This window comes from Microtus oregoni, unplaced genomic scaffold (assembly GCF_018167655.1).
Source record: "Microtus oregoni isolate MIOR12 unplaced genomic scaffold, Mior012 000019F_ref0000042, whole genome shotgun sequence".
Lineage (NCBI taxonomy): Eukaryota > Metazoa > Chordata > Mammalia > Rodentia > Cricetidae > Microtus > Microtus oregoni.
The window spans coordinates 29,328,589-29,348,623 of NW_024543078.1; the positions used below are offsets into that span (position 1 = coordinate 29,328,589).

Here is a 20,035-nt window from a genome sequence, read left to right on the forward strand (position 1 = left end):
AGACTGAATCAAGGTCCCCAAAGCTCAGAGGAGAAGACAGACTCTAACCTGGATTCACTGCACTGTTAATGGCACAAATATAGGCAACCTCGACACTATGGGGCCAGGCAGGCCCAGTAGTATCTAGGTTGAAGCCCAAATCTTGTTTTTTTTTCCTCAGGCCAGCATGTCAGAACCCATTCAAGCAGATCACAGCTACAAGCCCTAGAATGCCTGATTCTATATACCTGGGTGGTTCCTGAGAATACGCATTTCTAGAAAGTTTGCTAGAGGTGTGGATACATACTTACCTGGCAGGGGAGATCTCATGATCATGAGGGTGATTTTCCTAAGGTGAGGCTCATCCATTGCACTCCAGGTATGCTAACCCACGATTTCTCCAAATACCGGAAAGTCAGCTGCATAATTTGTAGTAGTAGAGAGTATTTATGCTCTACCACCAAAAAGAGGTGTGGATGCTGCCAGTCTGTAGAGCACACACTGAGAAACCTTTCTCTACTCCATGGCTTGGAAAAGTTGTGTTCTCTGTCTTGTCCCAGGTTCTACATGAGAAACAAGAACAAAGAAGTAGGTTAGGTCCTCCGATCATGATGATGAACTTGACATAGGTGCAGGGAACACTGGCGGTACAGTCTGAAGGTTGAGAATGGAAGTCTGGAGTTCAGAGGATGTGTTGATGGTAGTTGTCAGGGGATGAGGAAGTGATGTGGCTCCAGAGAAATTATGGGATAGATAAGAATGAGATATCTTCACTACCACCCCGTCTCTCTGCCACACACTCACTCTTTCTCTCTCCCTCCCCTTCCTTTTCTCTCTCTCCAGGAGCAAGCCCTGTAAGAGGTTATCCAATCCCATACGGTCAGCCCTAAACACAACACATATAAAATCAAGTCCCATTTATACACACATGCACAAGCATACATACATGCACAAAATCAGAAAAGAAGAGAGCATGAATTTTAGAGGGAATATGGAGAGCATAGAAGGTGCAAAGAGTGAGATATTGTTGTATGAAATTCTCAGCAGCAACAACAAAAAGGAACCATGTAAAAAGAAAGAGAAAAACATGAGCTTTGGTCAGTCTGAAGCCCACCATTCAAAGGGGATATGCATGGAAGCACTGGACTGGGAGTATCCATGGCTAAATTCTGTCTCCAAATTGCACATGCCAAAGCTCTAATCTTAATGTGACAAATTTGGACAGAGGTCCTTCAAAACAGATGAGGAAGATAGACGGGGACAGTAGCAGGACCTTGTCCAATAAGATTAGTGTCATCATAAGAGATTAGGACAATGACCCATAAGGAAGGAAGACCCTGTAGTTCTCTCAGTAGATGGCCATTTCCAAGTCAAGGGAAAATATCACAGGAGGAACCAGTAATGCCTGGCACCCTGACTAACATGTTCAGCCTCCTTCATTGTGAGAAAATAAATGCCCCTTATGTAAGTCACGAAATCTGTGGAATTTTATTAGGTTGTATGAGTTTACTAAGCTTAACAGACTTGGGGAGAGACAGGTGGCGTGGGGGTAGGGGGCTCATCGGCTATACCTGTGTGTGGACCCCCATTTCAAGAGTGAATTTTGAGGCTTTTCGTCACTGACATGAATGACCTATAACAGGAAGTCCTAGACTGAGAAGTGGTTTATGAATTGTGGAAGTGGTCAGCCTGCCCTGAGGTTGGGGTGCCTGGGAGGCCATCTATCAAAGACACTGAAGCAGACAGAGGAAACAGCATGGAACTTACAGATAGATCCTTGCTACAGAATAATTCAATACTTATATAAGATGGAAGAGTCCCACAGAGAACTCTATATCAATTCCCACCAGTTAGTAGTATTGGATTCGACAAACCTCAGCATGCCTTCCAATGACATACCTCTTGTGGAAACACTGCTGAGTGTGTTGGCTGTGCATCCAGTGGTTGTGTAAATGCCTTCAAGTTCATATACTAGTGCAGGCTGAGTAACAGCTGACTAAGGTGTGCTATGGTTTGGATATGGTTCCAGTGTGTCCCCCAAAGGTTTATGTAGGAAGTCTGGTTCCTAATGTGGCAATGTGAAGAGGTGGATAGACCCTTTAAGGGGCAGGGAGGTAATTAGGTAACTGGGGGTACTGTCCTTAGAAAGGATGAGTGCTGTTTATCCTTCACGGGTTCATGGTACAGGTGAGTACTCATGGACATGGTTTCTTCCCCTGTTGTCCGGCTTTCTGTCTCACTGTGTCATCAACTGGCCCCCACCCTGCAAGATGCCATTTGCTATCATGTGACACCCCCAAGGAGGCTCTTACCAGAGACTAAATATGGGGTTGTAGAATCCTGAACTTTAAGTCTCCAAAGCTATAAGGTCAACACTTTCTTTGTAAAGTAGCCAGGTTCAAGCATTTTGTTACAGCATGCAAGTGCCGGAGAGCCTGGTACCCGTCCCACCTTTCTTGTTAACCTGACAGAGCTGGTTCTCCCAGCCGTTGCATATGGAGGTGACAGACTGCACCCACTAGAACTTCAAGGCTAATCCTATGCCAAGTTCTCTGCTGGAAGCAGCACTATTCAGTGTCTAGACAATGGAAGAGTGGTGTTAGGGCGAGAGTCCCCTGTGGGGCTGACTGCTCCCCTTTTGGCTTACTTGCCCTTCAACTTCTCTACCATCCAACCCTGCTCCCTTTCTTTCCTTTCATAGGTATCTCAGGTAGATGTCCTTCGAACTAATCACTCCCCATCTCCCCACAAAGTCCTGCTTTAGGCTGACCTACTGTCTGTCACATCTGTGATACAGGGATTGAAGAGTCAGGCCAAGAACCTGTGTCACTTTCATCTCTATAGTGACTAATACATGACATGAGAGAATGCTATGGTGGAATTACAGAGTTTGTGATAGATTTTCCATGCTCAATCTGTGTTTGATGCAAAAGCAGGGTGTTAGGACTCTCCTTCCACAGTCCCCTGCCCACCTTGCTCTACAAGCATGGAGGAACCCAGGTGAGGTTGATGCAATCACTGATCCGTTAGCACCTGCAGAGAGCAGGATGCTGGCTCTAAGTCAATGCACCTGTTACATATGTGTTGCTATGCTATGACCATAATACTGGAAAGAAACAACTTAAGCGAGGAAGGACCCACGGTCTCAGAGGACACAGCCCATCATGGCAAGCAAGACAGAGCAGAGTTCATGGTAGAGGGAGGTCAGGTGTGGTAGTCTCTTCATACCATGATGGACTTAGGAAGAAGTACAACATAGCTCATGAGACCAGAACCAGGGACAGGTATAATCTTCAAAAGCACAGCCCTAGCTGCCTACTACCAGAGTTTCTCAATACCCAAAGCCTACAAAATAGTACCACAAGCTATAAGGCAGCCAAGATATAAGTCATGAAGGGTATTTCATATTTAAGCCATAATAGTCACTAGGACTTGAGAGTGGCCTGTGAGATTCCATTTGGAACTAAGAGTAAACTAAATTCACTTCCATTTAGGATACAGCCCTTACTGTCTCATTGGAGGCTCTACCTTACAACCTAGCCTTGTATGAAATCTGGGTTAGCCATCTAAGGAGAGAACCTTGTTTAGGTATATTAACTCTAAAGAGATGGTTTTGTTTAGGAACATTAACTCTGGCATGTAAACATGGAGCCTGCTGGAAATGGACACTGTAACTGTGGGGAAACTGAGTGGTCAGTATGCAAGGGGACGTAACGTCCTGGGGAAAGCTAGGTATAAGGGACATCTCACACGTGTGAGCAGGACCAGCCACCAGGAGAAGGGGTTGGAGAAGCAAAGCATCACCAGCGGCACATGGTCCACCAGGAACACCAAGCTCTGCCCTATGCCACAGGCAGATGTTTGGTGATGAGACCTTTATGTCAAAAGCCTTACGCACAAAGTTAGACTCTGAGGTAACTTGAGAGAATCATCTTTTCCTGACTCTACTAGAAGGAGGACAGCAAACTATCAGGGTTCTAGGGGGGTATGTTTTTCAGAAGAGAAAAAAAAAATACACAGCTTGCCCACGGATGTTTATTGCAAAGCTATTCATAGCAGTCAAAAACTGGAAACAGGCCAAATGCCCAACAGACAAGCATGTGGAGGGTGCCAATTCATCGAAAGGGGTGCCTGGAGGCTGCCGAAACCAAAACAAAACAGGAAACTCACTGCTCTTGTGTGGAGATGGAAGCATACACATCGCAGTATTGGGAAAAGGCCAAAGGTTATATAAATAGTTGACATTTCAAGTATTTTTTTACCTCTTCCTGTCAACTTGCGAATATGAGGGAGATTTATCTTTCTATGAATGGTTATAGAAAGAGATGCTCTGAGCCACACGGCACTGCTTTCTACTGTCTTGCTTTGGAACAAAGCCACCACGGATTTCCCCCACTTGCTGCTCAACTTTCTGTTTGTCATCGGGGCTGGATGCTCACATCCAGGAAGGGCTGGAGAGTGCTTCTGAGATAAAGAGGGGATCAGGCAGCCCAGCTCAAAGCTCACCCTGAAGGCCACCCACTCAGCCCTTCAAAGCAGCCGTCCCTGGAACAGGGCGGGACGGGGACAGGGTGTCCCGGACCATGCAGGAGATTCAGGTATGCATTCTTTGGACACTGTCATCTGACTGAGCAGTCTGTTGCTCTGAGTCTCCTATTCCCCTACAAGAAAACGACGGAGTGCCTGACAGGTCAGGTTCCCTTCCTGGCAGGGTGATCACAGACAATAATGGCCCGAGAAATTTGTCAGTGCTCTAACAAAAATCTCTTCCACCGGGTAGTGTCTGGAGAAGAGAGTGTCTGCCCCACGGTTCTGATGACTAGAAGGTCAATATTTGTTAAGGGCCTCTGGTTGCATCACACATCAGGTGGTATCTGACAGTGAGGAGGGAAAGGGTGAGAGGGAGAGAGATCACATGAAAGAACGGAAATAAGAGAGCCCAAGGAGGGGAGAAGCTTACTTTTTTGGGGGGGAGGGACGGGTAGCCCATTCTTCAACTCTTCAACTAACCTGTCCCTAATTATATCACTTATTTTGGTCATTGTTCTGAGAAATGCCTGACAGAAGCCATTTAAGTGAGAAGAGACCTACCTCAATCATGACATCAGCGTGTTCAGTCCATTGTGGCAGACAGTGTGTGGCAGAGCAGGGACACTCATATCAGGACAGGACAGGTGGTAGATAACGGAGACACTGATGGTCTTCTGGCTTTTCTTCCATCTAAAATTAAGTTTCAACATGACTTTTGATGAGAACAGATCACACTAGTCCCCAGCATTTCCTGATGGATGCTAGGCAGGCACACTGAGAATTGCAGATACTTATATTCATGAATCCCAAGACACTGCCTTAGGAAGCTGGAATTGCTATTTCCCCAGGCCACAGGAGACAAACACGCAGGACTGGTACACACCAAGAGGCTAGACAAGATTGGGCTGACTTGTGTGCCTCCAGATGATAGCCGTGATAAAACCCCCACTGCCTGTGAGTAGCTGCCATAGTCCTGGCATCATGTGAGGAGGCACTTTAGAAAGTCACCTGTCCTACTAACTTAGTACTCTCGACATTGCAACTGAGAACTCTTAATGCGTGGTGTCTAAGACCATACCCTGGGGGTTCTGGTTGAACACGTGTGATGGTTTGAAAGCAATTTAATGTTTTCACATTTATTTATTCATGGACATGCCAGACACGCCACAGCATGTGTGCAGTGGTCAGAGGAGGACACCCTTCATATGTCAGTTCTCTCCTCCTACCCTGTGGTGCCAGGGGCTTGAGCTCGGGTCATCATGCTTCACACGGTCTTTACCTACTTAGTTTCCTTGCTGGCCCCTGGAAGTCATTTAAATGTGGTCTGTCCTCTCAGGATTGATGGGCTGAATGAAGGCTTGCTCCTCGATGTGGCAGTCCCTTTCCGAGGTGGAACCTAATGGGAAGTCACCAGAAGCACCAAAAGGATTAAGGTAGGTCCCAGAAATGCTGTTAGTTCTCACCAGGGGGCTCTCACGGAAACAGTAAACACAGTCATGTGAGCTCGGCCACTTCCATTCATTTAAACTGCTATTCTGACACTGCTGCTTGAGGTCCTTGCTAGAGTGTGCTGATGCCACGCAACACCCTTTCCCCTACAGAACTCTGCACTGAATAAACTTCTTTTCTCTAGGAAATTACCCAGCCTCAGGTATTCCCTTCCACTGACAGACTCACGCATTGGGGGTATGGTACAGTTTGAAACTCACGATTCCCAGTTGGTAGAGCCGTTTGGGAAGATCGTGAGGTCTAGTGAATGGAGATGGGTCATGGAGAGTTTCTCCCACACTGCCTCTGTTCTAATTCCCAGCATCCTGAACTGCCATGATGGGAAAAGCAATGGGTGCACTCATTGGGTGCCACTCTCCCATACGTTCTTCTCAATGAAGAACAATGTCCTCCTGAAACCACAACTCAAAACAAGCCCTTTCTTCATTAACCTATTATGTCAGGAATTTTGTCACACAGAAGGAAAAAATAACTAATCTAAGTAAGAGGTACGTAGTCATGCTTGCTGCTCTGTCTTGTGATCCACAGTCCTGGACACACATTGTTATATGTGATTTAGTATGAGTGGTTTATGCTATATTATGTTATTGAATAATTAGGGACATCACCACGTAAAAATACACAAACCCATCAGAACAACCCAATTAAGTAAGACTTATCCTGAGGAAATTGCATCAGTAAGCCTGGAGAATTTGCTCAAGCTCAACTCATACGAAGTCAGTTTGGACCTATTTTCATCTAACACCAAAGCACAAGGCCTTTTCCAGGATAGAACATGTAGCCCCAACAGGAGCATCTCCATGATACCCAGATGAGTTTTCTTCAAGAGTGATGGGCTTGTTGCAGAAATTCTCAGTGACTCCAGCTTATGGACACAGAGATGGTAGCTCTAGCAGGAGCACCTGATAATTGCTGTTTGTGCCAAACAATCTACAGAGTTCCACAGTCTCCTTGAACTCTAGATAGACTACTCAAATGCATGGGGTCCCTTGGTGGTCCAGAGTGTCCATGCAGTTCTCCCTGTGAGAGGTCTGCTGCGGCACCTCTGTTCTGGATATCCCAGTCCCTGAATCAGAATCTTGCCACAACATTCCCGAGGTCTTGAGAAGAATGTAAATACTGCATCCTACCTGCCTACCCAAGAAGCTTGCCCAATGTCAGCATTTCATCCATGCTTGGCAACTGAAGTTGTCAGTTCCAAGGCCAATGATGTTATGTAGTGAAGGCTTTCCTATTGGTTCCACTTTCTTCCCACTTGGCCATCTCTTGCCTCCATCAACAACCCCTGTGATATAGGGGTTCAGCTTGACCTAAGAGTAAACGGAAGGAGACCCTTTCTGTTCTGGAAGTCAGTCACGTCTCGGTGGTTGGTACCTATCTTCTCCGTAAATTAATCTTGATCTCCTAGCCCCGTGTCCCCCTGATAAGGACCCTGTCTTATTTTGGTCTAGGGCTCGAAGCCATGATCTAAAGGTCAGTCCATAAATAAATTGCTCCCCTTACTAGCTGGCTGCATCCACATGACCTACGTTATAGTTTTGAATGATACCTGGTGTCTCAAGGCCCATTTGTAGGACAGGTCCCTCTTCTGGACTCTTTAATACATTGCTTAGCTACACATCCACTGCCCTCCTCCTTCCATAGCATTTTGAATGGCTTTTCAAGCTACCTAACAGGGTACAGTTCCCAACCTGTGGATGTCTCTAAGCTCTGAGAGGTCAGAATTCCCAAGATGGCATTCATAGCCAAGTCCTCAAATTCTCCAAAAGCAAGAAATCAAGAGGTGCAGGAGAGACAAGTTAGAACCCTGCTCAATAATGAACTTAATGTTTTCTTTCTATGACTGTCCCTTTTCCCCACCTTGGATCCAGGACACACTGTATCACCCGAAAGTAAACAAGAATACTTTTTCTGTAGAGGGAAATATTAATGATACTAAAATCTAATTGCAGAATTACACACAAAAGATACCCTGTGAGGTAATTTGTTGAAATAGCTGATTTTAAAATAAAATAATAAAATGGCAAGGAAATGACAAGAGAGACAGCTCTGAGTAGAGAAAAAAGATGGGTAGGTGCAAAGATAGTCAAACAGGTCACAGTAGCTTGCAATTAAGTAGTCTTGAGACATCTCGTTTCTCTGAGCTAGCTTCCTGGGCTATAAACTAAGACTGTAATGTACAGTAAGTATTAACTGAGACATGCACACAGAATCAGGGTGTACATACAAGAAACATATGTCTAAGTATATGATGAAGCAGATGCTTAAAAGATGCTTGTTTGGGGAATAAAAAGGGAAAAGGAGAAGAAAGAATAAAAATTACATAGAAAACGAGAAAACACAACTTTTCCTAGAAAAAAAATCTTTCATATACAGTCCATAGATCTTTGATTCGGATAGACGGTCAGTCATAAGGACCTTGAGTTACACCTACACACGAATGAAGGAGCAAGAACATACCCATGACTGTGAAGCATAATTTGCTGTACGACCAACATGATCCCTGACCAATAGAGGGCACAAGGTCCCCAAAGGACACAGACCCTCAGAGCACTGCTCTCCACCTGAGAGGACAGCTCATGGGTCTAAGTCTAACTACGCTGCCTTTTAGCAAGCATGTTTCCAGGGCTTATCCTCTCTGTTTTGCAGAGAGATGAATCCTCTCACTGAGTCTATACTGTCTAACAGGCGTTTCTGGTATTAAGAATTTTGACACTGATTGCAAGTTCTCACTTTACAAACACACTCTTCCTCACTGCCTGGCACACTGCGGAAGGTATGCTTATATTAAATTCCTTTTAGCTCTGCATAATTTTTTACTACTTAAGTAATTTTACCCTTATTTGGGGGTCCTTCTGTTAGCCCTGAAACTTACATTATTAAAACCATGAAATGCATTGGATGAAAATATATTTCATTAAGCAAAGTTTGTATGACATTAGTAGTTAATTAACTCATAATTGAAATAAGGGGCTAAGTTTTTTTGAGGCTAAAAAGGACCTCCCATTTTAGAGACACAACTAAGCATACCCCAGAGCTTATAATTGCATGCTAGCCCTCACATTCTAACACCAAGTATAATTTCATTAGACTATTACCTTTAACTATAATGGGGCCCTGGATTTTAATATCTGTAAGGGCCAAACATGTTTGTTTAGGTCCTTCTGGTTGTCTAGTTACCAGCAATGTACTCTCTGACCATCACGTCCTGCTGTGTCAGAGTTTAAAATGCTGTATGCTCTCATCATACCTTTCTACAAGGCTGGGACCTTGTTCCAGACAAGGTGTAAGATGAAATTTCCTAGAGGCTTCCAGCATGCGCACAGGAGAAATGTCCCCTTGGTTCCTTGGACACAATTACTAGTGTAACTGTTTTGGAGCCATGTCTGTATTACTGCGGACAAGCATTAAGATGAAGCCAGCACCCTGAAGTTGTTCAGGCAAAACTGGAAGTGCCTAGGATTTGGACTGAGGAACCTTGTGGTCCAAATCATGTAAACGGATGCTCGGTTTTCCAACTTGGATCAAGATGTCTTGTGGGGCAACCCTGCCCTAGACTCTATCATGGTGAAATCTTCCTAAGTGGCCTGGATTATGAGCTCTCCTTGCATCCTTCACCTGTCTGCATCAGGTCTTGTGCGGGTTGCCCTGTGGTGTCTATGATGTCTTCCATGCCCTGAAGAATCAAAAGGGCAAATATCTGTGATCTCCACTTTTATATGGAAAACTAAACCTCCAAAAACAGAGCTCAGTGGAATCCTTCAGAGGCATCCTTAGAGCCTTGCCCTGAAGACATAGAGCCTGGCTGACTGAACCTTAATCCTGTTACCTGGCCTCTGCGGCAGAAGCACTGGCCTCCAGCTGAAAGGTTACAGCTCTTCCTTAAAGCAGCTTGGTGTTTACATGTATGCTCCTCTGTGGATCGATGTGTGGGTGAAGTTACCTCAGCCACCAAGCTTTAGACCATGATTGCCATGTGAGAATGTAACACACTGTTGACCTTCCCCGTCTCAGCTATTCTTCCCAATCTGTAGAGAAGTCAGATGGGATTTTCTAAAAGCACCTGGTATCATCTAATTCCTTCAAACCACCCGTCAAAAAACAAGTTAAATTGGCTTATAATGTAAATGTAAGAGCTAGAACTAAAGAACTCCTAAAAAGTTTCTGTATCGAGTGAGGCAAGAGTTTCTTAAACAGGACTCGAAAAACAAGCCATGAACAATAAATTGTTAACTTATCCTCCAAAATACAAAACCTTCCTTTTGATTCTTGAAACAGTGGGAGGGGGAGAAAGAATGAGAGAGAGAGAAAGGAGAGAAAGGAGAGAGACAGAGAGACAGAGACAGAGAGACAGAGAGAGAGGAGACAGAGAGAGAATAAGCAAAGCATGCATCCATATTAAAGAAACTCTAAAACTTAATAATATGAAAACAGCCCAAAAGAAACATGATTTGAGCAGACACCTCACAAAATTATGGACAGACACAGCAAGTAAGTACACGAGAAAGTGCTTAACATACTAACTATGATAAGAATGCAAACTAAAATCAGGAAAGACATACCACTACACGCTACTATGGACGGCTACAACTGAGATGACTGATGAACACGTCTGGAGGACGTGGAGTCACTGGGACAGTCATGAGTTTTGGTGCAAATGCAAGTGGTATAATTACTTTGAACATAATTTGGCAGCTTCTGATAACGCATACCGCAGGACCTTTCTGCTTTGCCTCACTGTTTACCCGAGGGAAACGAAAACTTGTGTTTCCACAAAAAGCCTCTCACAAAGAATTCTAGTAATTTTATTCATAACTGCCTAAAACTGAGACTGACCCACATTTCTCCTCACCAGCGAAGGGGTGAACAAATTTACACACACCCATATGGTGGGATCCTGCTCTGCATTTAAAAGGAGCATGGTACAAATTTGGGAAACAACACAGGTGAACACCAACTACATTGTACTGAGTTACTTTCTACACTGTCGGTGCATCTCCCCCAGCAAAACCACAAGGTCACACAGCAGGTGGGTGGTTGCCTGATGTGGGGCCCAGGGGGTGGGGTAGGGTGGGTGTTGACTGCAAGGGTGGGGTATGAAGCAACCTTTCGGGGTCAATACTGTCCAGTGTCTTTACTGGTTACACAACTGTGTACCATTCTAAACTCAACAACACGTACTTTAAAAAAAAAAAAGAGTGAAGTCAGCAAATTATTTCAATAGGTGAAATTCAAGGAATATTTTCCAGTGAGCCCTTGTTTTGCTTTGAAAAGTTCTTCTGATTCCAGCTGTTTTTAAAAAGGAGAGTTTCTATTAAGATGTCAGAAAACAGAATTAAATAGGTAGCCCAAAGAATGCCATACTATCCCAAGCCGGACCGGAAGACAGGAATTGGAGGCTCTGTTTGGGTCTACCAAGCCCCCCTCCATGGTCCTCACCTGGTGTCCTTTGTCCTGACTTCTACCAATACTCCAAGTTCATAATCCCAGGTGTAGCATCTGAATGCTCAGCTCACCACTCTGCCCACCAACTAACCTACCTAGGAAATGGACTTCTTGGTCCTGATCTGTTGGGGATCAAAAAAGTCAGGATCGCTGGGGAAGTCATGATCTTCTAGTGTCCTTAGGTTATGTGCAAATGCCTAAACCTGATGAGTAAGGTACTCCTTACCCCTCCCGCCTCGACTCTCCTGACTCAACCTTACCCTCCCATCCTCCAGCTGCAGCTCCTGTATCCTATGACCAAATGTATCTACTGGGTACTTCTCCCCAAAGGAGCCAAGGTTTCTCCTGGCACAGTTCTGAGATACATGCTTCTCCCTGGGCCTAAGGACCATTTTAGTTTCCTCTTTGCCTCACCTTCCAAGTCTGAGATTTTAGGACTCTATGGGGTCACTGCCACAGCCACAGCCAGAAAAACTCTGAATGCCACCAGATCATTCTTCTGTAGAGTCTGGGGGAAGCTTTAACTCTCTGGCTTAAATGGTTCAAAGAGTTGACCCATTTGGACTACTCATGTGCAAGTATACATGGTAGTAGGTTAAAAATGCAGATCAAGCTGGGCCTTGAGACTCATGTCTGTAACCTCAGCGCCACAGACACTGAGGCAGGAGGATCCTGAAGCAGGAACAACCTATGAAGGTGATTGCTGTGCCACCTAGATGGATGTAGGAACCAGTAGTGTAAATATTCTCCTGGGGTCCCGGGGCAGCCACTATGTCAGAATTTGGGTCCCTATATTTTAAAACACTTTAGAAAAACAAGGGAAAGTTTTTTTTTAATTTAGTTTGGGTTTTTTGGTTTTGGGTTCATGGCTTCAAAGAATTCTATCCATTATAGCAGGGAAGGCATGCAAGCTCCTCTTAATGGAGATCAGAAACGAAAAAAGCGGATGAAGTGAGAACCAGGTATACTACCTTTAAAGTTCTGTTTCAAGAGACCTACTTCTGAATCCGTCCAGGTTCTACTTGTTGAGTGTCCAGCGCCTCCTGAATAGAGCTCCACTGCTGAAGATCAGTGCTCAGTACAGGAGCCTATAAGAAAGACAAGTCTGTAAATGGCATTTCATATACAAATCATAAGACACTGTGATTTCATTCTGACTGCAGATCACTCGCTGACCCACCAGGGTGTTCTGTTGGACTGTCCTCAGACTGGCTGGTCTCTGGTTTCCAGCTCTGCCTTCTAAGCTATGCCAGAATGCACCATGTGCAGTAGGGACGGAGCGGCATAACTAGCATCTGTCGGGATGCCATTTGCCCTCCACGCTTTCCCTCTGCCAAAGCTACCGGCAACATTTGAGACGATGCCTGGGGCTGAGAGATCACTCCGTTACTCCGTTCATTTACACTACAGAGACATTCATTTGTCTATGATTTTTTCCAATGATTTCTTCCACTTAGTTCCCTCTTTGGGCCAGGGTACTCCCCCACCCCTTTCTGGCAGAACACTAGCAAAAAGGTACATCGTTACCACTGACACTATTCCTACAATCAGCAAGGGAGACAGATGTTAATCAATTCATTACTAATTTAAAATTAGAGTCTATCAGATTCTCTACTTTCAGCTGAACGAGCCTCCTGAAGCTCATGTTTGGATAATGGAATTCCTCCCTACTAGAGAATCCTGTTTCTTGTCTCGACAACCAAGTCTGCTTTATATAGCACCACTGTGGGAAGTTTGTGAGCCACAAAGTCTTACCCCAGGAGGCTGGGTTCTCCAGGCTCATTTGTAGACGGCAAAGCCTTATAACATGTGTGTCTGTCACAGTTCTGTGAGGGAAAATGTGGGCAGGGGACACTGGGAGTCTGGAGATGAGAAAGGTACTAAGGTAGTCTGCCCACAGAATTGGCCAGGACGTCCCCTCTGGGGCTAACTGTAGCCCCAGAGCCACAGCAAGAACTGTTAAGGCCGTAACCTTGGTTCAGAAAGGTGCTGTGTGCGTCCTGCCTGCTGAGTTCTACGGAGAACCAGGAAATGTGGGAATGAGGGCCTGTCCAGGCTTTGACACCGACAAGAAAATGCTTGATATTTATTGACATGCCATTCGAGTGAGATATAATGCCTGAAAACACAGATGTTTCGGGACAACAAAATTGAACTTTTTGCCTAGATCACTGCACTACTCTTGTAAGGAAAAAAGAAAGCTCTAACTTATCAGATAAACTGACAAAATTAGAATCTGCGCCTAAATTAGCTAGATCTTTCTTATAAAATAAATCTGTGAATCTCAGAAAAGTATGGTGGTTACATAAGGCAACATCTCTATTCTTGGGAAGGCTACATCCACGTACAGAGGGCTGAAGGGTCCATGGTGTTTGGAACTTACCAACAAATCGATTCAAGAGGGGAAAAAAAAAGTATTGCGAAAGCATGTAAAAAAAAAAACTTTCAAACATCTGTAAAAAAACTTTCAAACATCTGTAAAAGTTCTATGACCTGCCAGGCTTTGTGTCTGGGGCAGTATGGATCACGTGCGAGAGCCTGCAGGAAAACTGCAGGTTGAAGCAAATCAACTCGGGAGAAAGTTTAGCCCAGTTTCCTCTGCTTCGGTTTGCTTTGGAATCCTTTGTCTACAAAAGAGTTCTTGTGTTCCTTTCCCCAGAAATCCAAGATTTATTCACATCATTTTCTCTGGATGTTGTGGGTTTCTGAGTTTGGACCAATGGCCAGAAACAAGACTGAGTGTTCAGTTATAGGAAAGGGAAAACTTTTCATTGATTACATCAGTCTGAGGTCGGAAAAACCACTGTTAGAAGCAAGAGGTACAAAACGGTGCTCAAAAGGAGCGTTGGGACGACACACACAACTTTCAAATCCTTGCCCTGTGCTCACTCCCAGCGCCTCGACCTTCTGAAAGTTACTTCTTAGAGATTTAGTCTTTTTATTCTCTACAGTTGTTCCAGGAACAACCTCAGAGGCCAGGGTGAGGGAGAAGTAGGACTCATGAATGTTTCACACCACGTGTCTTCTCAACGACGGTGATTTACGGTTGGAGCTGCTTTTACAACGCCAAGACCCAAGAAAAAGGTGTAATTATTGGTACCCTATCTGTACTAAGAAACCGACATAACCCAGATATTAAGAATTTTTTCGACGGGGCTGATTCCCATTAACCCCGTTGCCTTTTCAGCGGTCACTTTAGAAGCCGGGTACGGCCCGTCTGGCCATTACTTTCACGAGGGCCCCCACTTCAGAGGTAAAGGACACGAGGCTCGCTCGGCTGCCTCAAGAAAACAATGAAGGGCCTCTCAGGCTTCCCTCCTTCGGCTACTCACACGCAGCTGGCGAAACTGAGGCTGAGAAAGGTGAGGCTCGGACCCGACCCGCCGTGAGCAAGCCCGAGTTTCCATCTCCGGGACCGGGACTGCCCACGACGGTGTCGGGCGGCCTCAGCCCGGGAAGAATTGGAACTGTGCGGTTGGGGAGTACTTTCTGAGTTTCGAACAATTCGCTTACGAGTGGCCCTCGGGACAGGTCCGGTCGCTCTTCCGCCGGCGCGGCCGCGCACCCGGGCGGTGGCGTGGCGCCGGGGGTCCCGCGGGCGGGGAACATGGTGGGCGCGCGCTGGCCCGGGCGGGAGCATCGCGCCACGCCAGCCCCGCGGCCGCTGGGCCCGCGCCCCCCGCGCCACGCCCTGCGCCCAGGCCGCGGCTCCTCCCGCGCTGGCGGCCGCCGAGCGGTCCGGGCGGCGGCGGGAGGAGGAGCAGGAAAAGCGGCCGGGGGAGGAGGCGGAGGCGGAGGCGGCGGCGGAGGCGGGGAGGGCGGGCGGGGCCCCGAGAGTTTAAAGCCCATCGAGGGGGTGGGGAGGCCGGGAGGCGGCAGGAAGGGAAGGGCGCTGCGGCTAGTGGCGGGCGGGATTCGCGTTCCGAGACCCACGGGAGCACGAACTTTCCGCGCACCCTCACGCGCACAGCGACCGGGACCGTCCAGTGTCCGTCTTTGCCTTCGGGTACCCCGTAGAGGAGCGTGCGGAGTGTGGCCGGCGGCCACGCGGAGGCGGCGAGGAGCAGCGCGGCAGGTAGGAGTTGGGCGGGGAGCCGCGGCAAGTTACTTTGTGGTCCGCGCCTCGCGGGGCCCGGCGGCCGGGCGGGTCCCCGCGCCGTCATTGTCTGCGCTCTGGCCGCCCGCGGCTCGGGACGCGGGGCCCCGCGAGGCGCGGCGGGCGGAAGGGCGTCGCCTCGGGGCTGGGGGCTGCGGCGCCCCAGGCCCGCGCGGCGGGCGGCGTGGGATGGCGGGACGGGACGGGACGGCGGGGTGCATGGTCCGGGCGCCCCCGCGGGGCGCTCCCCTGCGCTCCAGACCCTGGGGGGAGGTGCGGGGCCCGGGCAGCGCATTCTTGAACCGTCTTGTCAGACGGCGGCGGCTCGGGGGCTGGGGCGGGGGCTGCGGTCAAGGCCGCGCTTCAGGGGCCGCCCGCTCCCGGGGGCCACCGCCCTGGAGGGTGGGCGCCCAGGCTCCGCTGGAGCGGCGGGTGCTCCTGCTGCGCCCCGAGCCTCGCCGTGCGCGCCTGGCGGGCCGGGCAGCGGTGCCAGACACTCCCAAGTCCCGAGCGAGCGCGGCCCAGCCGCGGACCGACGATCTTGCCCTCCCCCCCACCCCCACCCCTTTCTTTCTTTGGTTCTCGTAGTGGCCCCGCTACCCGTCGCTGGGGCCTAACACCAAGTTTTGAGGGCTCGCGAACTAGCAGCCCGCCAGCGGTGGAAACGTGATAAGAGCGGTACCGTTTGCAGAAGGAAATTTCTGATGCAACTCTCCGCCTTTGCTGATTGCCTCTCCAAACGCCTGCCTGGCGAGGGCCTGCAGCATGGGCGTTATGGAAATTAGGGTATTCTTTACTTTTTAAAATTGTATTTGCCTTTTCTTGGCATTAGAAGAAACCCCGCGAACTTCTTTTCGTTTGCTTTGACCGAAACTGGGTAAAGTAGGGGAGCCACAGGTGATTTTTACAAGGCCCTGGTTCTTTAGGATGTTTTTGAAAAACTCTTTTCTTGTAACTCTTTCATTCAAGAGATGCAAAGAAAAAGTCCCAAACAAGTAGCATTCGTGAGTAAATATGTGTTATTGCACAACTTTCTCTTTGCGGCTGTTTAAAAGGCCAGGCCCAGAAGACTTTGTTTCAGAAAATGCTGATTCAGCCATTTGGAGCCCCTGAGTTTCAGAAATGGTGCTCAATTTAACGTTTCGCTCTGCTTTACCAGAACTCCAGTCGTTAGCTCCCCAGTGGCACACGCTGGGGCTTACACTTTAGTGAGGTTCGTATTTTACCGAAGTGGACCTCAAGTTCTGGATTTCTGCAGCAGAGGGAATTGTGTAAGGCGATGGATGGAGAATCCTGAGAGTTTTTCTTTCTTTTTTTTTTCTTTTTCTTTTTTTTTTTTTCCTAAACCTACAGCACTGCGATCAAATGTGCTCCCAGGAATGATTCTCGCCTACCGAATTTTTGTGTTAAAAATCAAAACTTTAGGATGACTCGAACATAACTTTTTTTTTTTTTGAGTTTTACTGGGAACATTTAAAGGAGGGCTGCACGGGCCAGTCCGCACATTTCAGGGAGGGAATTTGAGGACAGAGTTCCAGCCCAGCAGGCATTGCAGTAACTGAGACGCGGAGCCGCTGATACTTAGGTAGCATTTCGCAGTTTACAGGGCACTTTCAAAAGCCCTGTTGCTTTTTAGCCACTTGGTCGCGTAAGCCCCCACGGTCCCCATTTTACAGGTCTGGAAACCAAGGCTCAGGAGGTTAACTGGTGTGCCTGAAGCCATACCAGCTAACAAAGGACAAAGCTCTTAGAGACCTCCTGAGCTTTTCCCGTCTGCAAAAGCACGTCCACTTCTGGAAGAGGGACACCCTGCCCGACACACAGCACAGCAAATGGAGGCCGGGGCCTAGTTTCTTAGTCCAGTTGCTTCCAGCCTTCCAAGATTAATGCCACGTAGGCCAAGCAATTATCACTGTTTATTTTTTTTTACACTTGCACGCTCATTTATTTTGAGAAGAAACTTCAATGTTCATGAAATCATGAGTTTGATATGGTAACTGTGTATAATTAAAAAAATTTTTTAAAAAAACTGTGTACCACTCAACTCACTTCTTGCACATTACTTGTGGCCTGTATTGCTTTTGAGGTTGGGTTGGGTTGGTCAAAGTGGATTTTGTTGGTGGACCAGGAAACCAGAAAGCAGGGCCGATTTTTGGTGGCTAATTGTCCAGGACTTTGTATGGTGGTTACTGCTATGGTTGGAAGCCAGAGCAGCTGTCCCTGACCAGTCAACCTCTACTGGGCAGCAAGAACAAAGTCAGAACCAAAAATCCAGCTCAAAACTTAGGACGTTGCTGAACCCGCTGGGCCAGCTTTGCAGAGTTTGGAAGCCAAACTTTGGTTGAACCAAGGCATCCATGTGCTTTTAGCTCATTTTAGAGCTCTACAAATATCTTGGTTAGCTTATCCTTAAAAAAAACTAATATTTTATAATTTAGAGAATTAAAATTTAGAGAATTGCTTAAAATTTTGTTCAATGTGTGAGAAAGCACAGGATAGCCAGGTGTATTTGCAACTATGTGCTTGCAGGGTGAGATTGGCCATCTATAAAGACTTAGCCCTAACTGCCGGAGATTTCAGCCCTGGCACCTTCATGGGACGGAAGCCTGTATATAATCCAGTGTCTGTTTCTCAGTCCGTTAAAACAACATGGAGGGCAGGCGAAGCAGCTCAGTGGAGAGCCATGATGAGGCCTTGGCTTTAACTCCAGCGCCAAATCCTCCTCCCTGCAGAAATTCCCCTCACAGAAACCTACAGCAGTAATGGAGCTGTTTGGGAGGAAAAAATCTGACTTGCTTTTCATTTAGGTAGTTGGTCACATGTTCAAATTTAAATAAATCTTTTCCGTTAGTGAAGCTGTTCTTGATTTTTTTTTTGGGGGGGGTTCTTTTCTTTCTTTTTTTTTTTTGAGGGGTGGTGGTTTTTACCCATCGTTTTATTTTTCATTTGCCTGTAGAAGTTTATTTTTCTCCCCTTTTTTTGGCTTTTGGGCTTCGAAGTTCCGTCGAAGTCACAGACGTTACAGTGTTCAGAAACTGAACTCCGCTTCAACAAAGGCATCTGTTGTGCCTTTAGTTTCATCCGAAAGCCATAGAAATTCTTAATTTTTTAAAAATTTCGTTATATAAAACCCTAGAGCCCAGATTTTAGACCTCGTTTTTTAATGCAGGATTTAAAGCTAGGTGTCTCCCTGTAAGCACTGTTTTGGCTGCATCCCACAGAGTGTGCTATTGCAGTCATTATTTTCTTGTAAAATCAGGTTCAGAAATATGGGAGATTGGGGGGGGGGATGAGGCAGCCAAGTTACCTGGTAGAGCTTGGCAAATAGGTGCTCTGGGATTTGGGGTGTATTCTTCAGGGTTTGCACACTAATGAAAAGGCAGATGGATAGCTCATTTATAAAAATGAAATGAAAATGGCATGATTGTCCTTTGAGATATCAACCACAGAAAGCTTTTTTCTAGAGTTCTCAGAAAGCATCTCAGAGGTAGAAATGGGTGCCCCTGTTTTCTCCTTTGGAGGTGTACAATTAGGAGGTTTCCTTTTCAAAGCTCCCTGTGTTAGAATATTCTTTATTTTTAGCCATTTACTTCTCATTAGATTTTGGAAAGACTTTTCTTTGATTGTTAAGATCCTAAATTAGAGGCGCTGGTTATTTGATCTGAGCCCTGCAAAACAGGACTTCTTGTTGCCCACATCTACTGGGGCAATAGAAGTACATGCTTAGAGGAATTGCCTTTCTCTCTGTAGCACTTCTTTATGATTTGCTTGACCAGCAATTCCTTTGTGTCTCTTGGTTCCACAACTTGCTACCTTTGTGAGTCTGAACAAGTTAACAGTTATTTGCAGAGTGGAACTTTGTGGAATAGCTCAAACTCACAAGGTACACGCTCAGATGGCTGAAAGTTGGTGTATAAAGGAGTCTCAGGTTTGCAGGCACAGGAAGCCTGCGACATTTGTCTTCAGAGTCTAAAGATTTGCGTCTGGACTCCATAGAGGCTTTTTATCCCAGCCGGGACTGAAATGAGCACGTACACTTATCCTGGACATGCTGACCACGTCCCCTGGGGAGTGGCTGCAGCCCCATTCCAGGGCTGTGCTGGTGGGCAGCCCCACCCCTCACTGACTTCCTTGCAGGGTTTTGAGCCAAGTAATTAGGCCTGGGTAACTGCCATTAACAAGACGCTCCTAAAGCACATGGCACAGAAAGAGCTCTGTTGGTCCTTATCACCCTGCCATCATTGTCACCACAGCTAATGCTCAGTTGGAGGCCTGGGATTCTCGCTTGCTCTTCCAGAGCAGGTAGAGCTGCAAAGTAAATGGCTCTTTGGCTGGTCCAGTGTGATCAGGTATGCTCTCTTCCTCTCTGCTGGCTCTGCCTAAGCCTCTGACAATAGGAAAACCATGCTGGATACCTGCAGGCCTTTCCTCTCTTCTTCTCCTGCCCCTTGGGAGCCCACAGGGACATGAAACAGG

The 20,035-nt window shown here is 46.9% G+C and overlaps 1 protein-coding gene and 1 pseudogene across 1 annotated transcript in view; both read left to right on the forward strand.

Moving 5' to 3' along the window:
* Positions 1-282: 282 nt before the first annotated feature.
* Positions 283-437, forward strand: LOC121459926 (annotated as a pseudogene).
* Positions 438-15,345: 14,908 nt separating this feature from the next.
* Grb10 (growth factor receptor bound protein 10) overlaps positions 15,346-20,035 on the forward strand; it is a 121,439-nt gene continuing 116,749 nt past the window's right edge. Inside the window, exon 1 of the mRNA XM_041669411.1 lies at positions 15,346-15,538. The gene's annotated coding sequence lies outside the window, so the exon portion shown is untranslated. The remainder of the gene's footprint in view (positions 15,539-20,035) is intronic.